Below are 6726 nucleotides of genomic sequence, written 5' to 3'. Positions count from 1 at the left end.
AATTTTGGCTCATTTGTCAATTTTGTAATATTATTCATCATATTGGTGATAATTTTCACCCTATCAACAATATCGTTCATTTTGTTAATCTTCTGATGATACTATGTACTAACTTAAACAAGTTTGAATTGTCCATTATAGATTTTTGTCGCGGCAGTCTCAAGCTTGGCTTTGGTTGGATCAAATCCACTCTTAGTAATGGAGACCTTGAATGAATAAGTAAAATATGTGAGAAAAATTATATAAACAAAATATACTCAATACTATCTGTATGATCATCACATTGGTAATAAAACAGTGAATTAACATTATTTAAAGATTATAAAAATACTTGATGTGCCATGGCTATGAATTTGTGGATTTTCTTAAATTTGTTTGAATTCTCTCACTGATCTTCTTCTTTTGAAATTTTATTAAATAATGACTTCCAATTAGACTTGGCCACGGGCCGATTTAGCCCATGAACCGGACCAAAACTAGCCCTGATAAAACAAAAACCGGAACTGGACTGAATCGAAATTGAAACCGAATTTTAGCAGTTTGGTTTTGGTTTACGTAATTTTAAACCATAAAACCGCCGGTTCACATCCAATTTATGAACTGATATATAAACCAACGATTTACCATTCTGAACCGAAAATTTTAAATTTTTTTTAATTTTTTAATTTTTTAAATTTAAAAAAGGAACCAACAGTTCCCTTTGGGTCACTGCAAATATGCAGGGGACATTCAAAAATTTATACAGGGGGGCCCCTGCATTTTGCAGAACTTTTGCAGGGGACCAAAAGTTCTTAATTTCCTTTCCACCCCCAAATTAAATAAAAAAATTTTTTAAATTTTTCCTATACATATATCCATTCAAATTTCAATCTCTCAACTCTCCCCTTCAATCCTTCAAACTTTCATTCTCATTCTTTCAATTCTTAATACTTTCTCAATCTTTCAATAAAATTCTCTCAAATTTAATTAAATTCTTTTTTTATTTTTTATTAATTCCAATTTCTATTTCTATTATACAATTCATAATTAATTATAGAATTTATTTCTATAATTAATTTTATTTATTATTTATTAATTATTAATTATCTTTCATAATTAATCATATAATTTATTTATATAATTAATTTTATTTATTATTAAAAAATGACAAGTAGTGAAAATTCTTTTAGTAATAGGAGATTTGATCAATATTCACATATATCAAATGTGAATGAAAATCAATTTATAGATGATTTTTCAACACAAGAAAGTGAAAGCCAATATGTAGAGATGGAGCAGCAACAACAACATCAACAACAAATGGAGAAAGAACAACACTCCCAAAAAAATTTTATATCCGATATTTTCAAGATTCATTTCAAGAAAATATAAAAGGAAAATGGTAATTTCGAAGTTGCTTGCAATTATTGCAGGCAAATTTATAAATTCAAATAAGGAGGTAGATATGGGATGTTCAAAAGGTACTTGGAGTCAAAGCATAAAAAAAAAAAGAGGTAAAATAGAGGCCAAACACAAATAACCGGGTATGGTTCTACACATAAATCTTTATTTATGTATAGTGATAATAAAAGTAAAGAAAAATTTACAAAAATGGTAGCAATAGATCATTTAGCATTTAGTTTTGGTAAAAATTTAGGTTTTAATAATTATTGTAAAACTGCATTAAATCTTGTACATAAAACTATTCCAAGAAACACATTAAAAAAAACATTATTTAGTTTATATAAAAAACAAAAAAGAGAATTAATTCAATTTTTTTCAAATTTTGATGGACGTGTATCTATATGTAATGATATTTGGAGTGACCATTGGCAAGTTCACTCTTATATATGTATAATTTGTTATTGGATAGATGACAATTTTTAATTACAAAAAAGAATTTTATCCTTTAGGGTATTTGATGACTAACATACTATTGATAATATTTATAAAATAATTAAAGGAATATTAGAATAATATAAATTAATTTATAAATTTTTTTCAATTTTATTTGATAATGCACATTCAAATACTGTCTCAATAACTAATTTACTTAAAATTTGCAAACCTAATTTAGGTGGTAGATTTTTTTATATTAGATGTGCATGTCATGTATTAAATTTATGTGTACAAGATGGTTTATATTGTCTTAATAATTATATTAGTCTAATAAAAACAACAATTTTATTTTTATGGACACATCCCCAAACTATGAAAGAATTAGGTAAATTTTGTAAACAACATAATAAAAGATCAAAAAAATTTCCTAAAGATGTGCCAACTCGTTGGAATTCAACATATGAATTATTCAACGAGTCTTTTGATTATAGGAATTTATTATGCTCATTTATTTCACAAAATGTGTCACAAGTTACATTATATCCCCAACATTGGGATATTTGTAAAACAATGTTAAATGTATTAAGAAATTTTAACAATATAACTTATACTTTAAGTGGGGTTTATTATCCCACTTCTCATTTGTTTTTAAATGAAACCGTTAATATTATTTGAGCTTTACAAGAAGCTATTTTTTTAATGAAAACAAAATGGTTAACTTACTATAAAACAATTCCAGAAATTTTTCTTGTTACTTATTTTTTTATCCTAGATTTAAATTAGATGGTGTCACAGATTATTCGACATTATATTATGAATATTTATAATTAGATTATGAGGATGAAGTTAATATTTCATTAACTATAACTAACATTATGAATTTAATTAAAGAAATTTATGTTGAATATTCATTACTTTATGGGAACCAAGGTGGTTCTTCTTCCTCTCTACCACCTATTGTCCTATCATTAACCCAAAATATGAGTTATGGTGATCGTATTATGATGCAAAGGGGCAAAAAACCAAGAGGAACATTAGGCTTCACCTCAAAGTTTGATATTTATTTAACTACTATTTTTGAGTTTAGTGACAACAATATAGGTAAAGACTTTCCAGTTCTAGAATGGTGGAATCGACATGGATCAACCTTTCCAATATTAGCAGCTATTGCTAAACAAGTTCTGACAGCACTAGTATCAACAGTTGCAGTAGAACAAACTTTTAGTTAAGGGAGTAATATATTGGATAAGAGGCGATCAAGTTTGGCTCCCGAATCTATTGAAGCCCAAGTATGCGTAGACGATTGGATAAGAGCCGAAGTACGCCAACAAGATATAAAAGTGGACTTCAATGAAGAATCGTTTGATTTAACTACGGATAGTTTGATGATGGGAAATAATAGTCAAGATAGTGGAGGTGAATGATAAGGTAAGGAGGTACTGTCGACTATTGGATATGCAAAGGTAAAAGAACTACGTAGGTTTTGATTCTTCTAGACCCCAAAAAGATATGTAGGAAGCTTAATTGAAAAATTAAGTTCAATTATCTGTTTTAATTTTCAATTATTGTAATTAATAATTTAAATAATAAATCAAGGTCGTGTATTAAAATTGACGATTCAATATCAATTTCGAACCGAAGTCATGAATCAGAACCATCGGTTTTAAACTGGTTCCAAACTGTCTTATTACAATTTTGATTTAGGATTTTTATTTTTTTGAACTGTGAATTGATGGTTTCGAACCGAAACTATCAGTTTATGAACCGTGGCCAGGAGTACTTCCAATAGCTAAAATTATGGTATTTAAAAATATATATATTTGGTTAGGTTTTGACAAAAAAATTTAATATATTATAATAGATTATTAGACATCCAATAAAACCCATTAAATAATGAAACCAACACTTACGCCATCCACATTAAGCCTATTGGTAAACTTTCATTGGATAACTCATTTACATTGATTTATTAAATTAAGCCATAATTAATTTTTTTTTTTCAAAGGCGCAAATAAATTAACTATGGATGTAGACTCCCAACGAACTAGTCAAATCATATTTAAAAACACTTTATATGCATTATTTTTTCTGCCTTCATTGTTTCCTTGATCTCGATAAGGCCAAGCGACTATTTCCCACCCAAGGTTTAGCATTTTCTCAAATATCCCCCCTTTAACTATGAAAACATCAAACAACCACCCATGACCGGTTACATTTAATAGAACTTTAACGCCTAAAAATTTTATCTCTTTTTGCCCCCCTAAACTTAAAAAACTAACATTTTTCCTCAGCCTAAGTTTTAAAAAATCGCAGTTTCACCCTAGGGTTTGGTTTTAAAATCTCTGGCGACCTCTCCAGACAAAGTTCGTCGTCTCCCAAGGAGTCTCCGGCACCGATCGGACCTCCAAATGGGAGAAAAGAGATCGCCGAAAGGAGAGGTTGCTTCGGGAGGAAGAGGTCGTCGGCAACGGAGCCGGAGAGGTCACCGGAGATTTCAAAACCAAACCCTAGGGTGAAACTGCGATTTTTTAAAACTTAGGCTGGGGGAAAATTTTAGTTTTTTAAGTTTAGGGGGGCAAAATTATATTTTATTTTAGTTTATTTTTAATATTATAGCGAAAATAACGATTTTACCCTTACCACCGTTAGGGTTTTGTTAAATTTAACCGACTATGGGTGGGTATTTGGTGTTTCCATAGTTAAAGGGGGGACATTTGAGAAAACGCTAAACCTTGGGTGGGAAAAAGTCGTTTGGCCTCTCGATAACTCCAAACACATTGTTTCTTTGATTTCTTGTGGGAACATAAAACTAGAAAATAATATATATAAGTTAATATTTAAAATTTCAAATTCAAATATTATTTTATATTTATAAAATAACTAATTTTATAGGGGAAATATTGAGATTAATTTTATGAAATTTTAGGTTTATATATTATCCCAGATTTATAAAATTTCTGATTTTGTAATTATTATTCAGAATATTATAATATATATTTTGGACTTCAAATTCATATTTTTCATAATTTATACAAATTTTATGTTGTAAATATAATATAGTTAGTATAAAATATAGACTTTAATGAAACTTTGGACTTTGGGCCCACATATATATATATTCATGATTTTACAAACTTCATGTTGCAAATCAGATACAATTATTATAATAAAAATAAATATTATACTATTATTATAATAACAATAAATATAAATATTTAAATAATATTTAGGACTTCTAGCCCAGATTTATGTTTTTGTAAACTTCAGGTTATAAATGAGATTCATGACTTTAAGTCTAAATTTATGATTTTGTAAACTTGGGGTTACAAAAAATTTTAGATTCAGATTTATGATATTCAAGACTTCAGATCAAGATTCATAATGTTGTAAACTTCAAGTTACAAATAATATTCAGGACTTCGGATCTAGATTTATGATATTTTAAACATCAAGTCTAAATTTAAGAGTTTCAGAATTTCAGGTCTAGATTTATAATATTATAAACTTTAGGTTGCCAATAGGATACAATTATAAATAAAAAATTAAATAGAAGAACAACATAAATTGAAATATTTGTATTTATAATATACAAATAGTATAATAATATAACAAAAAAATTATAATATACCTAAGTTGATCGTGCTGAGAGCGTGTTATAAATATAATTGAATAAATTGTAAAATGAAGGAATTGCAAAATGAGAAATATAAGTTAATTAATCCTAGGTTGCGAAAAGAAGAAGAAAGAAGTAAGAATGTTGTTTAGAAGAAGAATTGTGTTTTTTCACAAGAGAGAAAGGGTTGGGGGGGTGGGTGGTGGTTGTGGGGTTGCTGGGGTTTGGGGGTGTGTATTTATTGCCACCCTCCAGTCAGGAAAAATGGCAATTTTCCAAATCAAACGTCCAAGGCTTTTAATGCTTTCACATTTCTTTTGGCCAAATTTTCGTCTCACATGGTGGAAAAATTCACCATCTGTAACAAACAGATAATTAAAGAAAAGGAAAAGGCAATTAATAACACCAGTATGTTAAGGGAAAAGTTTTTCAAATCCTATTATATATGTTCATTTTGAAGCATTAATGTCAACGTATTGTTTGAACATTATGGCATTCTAGATCCTCTGTTTGATCAATGGGGTATCCTTTTACATCAAAACTTAAACAAGCTATAATTTGGGGTTGATGAAATAACAATATATAATTGGTTAAATAAATGTAACGGAAGACATAAGGTGGTAATATCTATATATTTAATTTTGTTTCCCTTTTTGTCTCCTAAACTTAAGATTTAATCTTCTTAATTACTAAATACATTTTCTATATTTTTTAGTCTTTCTTCCATCTACTCTTTTTTTGTACTTTTTTTCAATAAACGCGAAACCCAAGTTCGGTTAGTCATACAGCTAAACCTTGGGATAGCGCATAGGGTAAATCAACGTTCGGTTTGGCATGACATCGCTGGTGTCCAACCCATTCCTTCCACGTCACAAGGCTGCTACTCGATATGAATTTCAACGCCTGTGATCCACTGCTAGCTCATCCACTCAAGCCAACCTTTGGAGCCTACTTCTGGCAACTCTTTAAGTATAAGATTATGCATTTCTTAAAGAACTCCAATCACTCCACTATAAGTGAGATGGTCAAGCTTAAGAAGAGCAGACATATATACTTGGAGTAAATAATTGTGAAGAAAATCCTAAAAGAATCCCTATCACTCCACTATAGAAAAGGATTAAAATTCAGCGTTGCAGCTCTTTTAATTTATATTTCATAGGCCGGCTAAACCTTTCTGAATTTCCTTTTTGCCATACACTAATGGCAGTAGTGGAATTCAAATTTCAAAAAGCTTGAAGAGTTTGAAAGTTCATGTTAATTTTCAGTGTGGCTGATATGGTCCGTGGGATCTGTTC

Source organism: Mangifera indica, chromosome 6 (genome assembly GCF_011075055.1).
Source record: "Mangifera indica cultivar Alphonso chromosome 6, CATAS_Mindica_2.1, whole genome shotgun sequence".
Lineage (NCBI taxonomy): Eukaryota > Viridiplantae > Streptophyta > Magnoliopsida > Sapindales > Anacardiaceae > Mangifera > Mangifera indica.
This window is presented reverse-complemented; position numbering follows the sequence as displayed.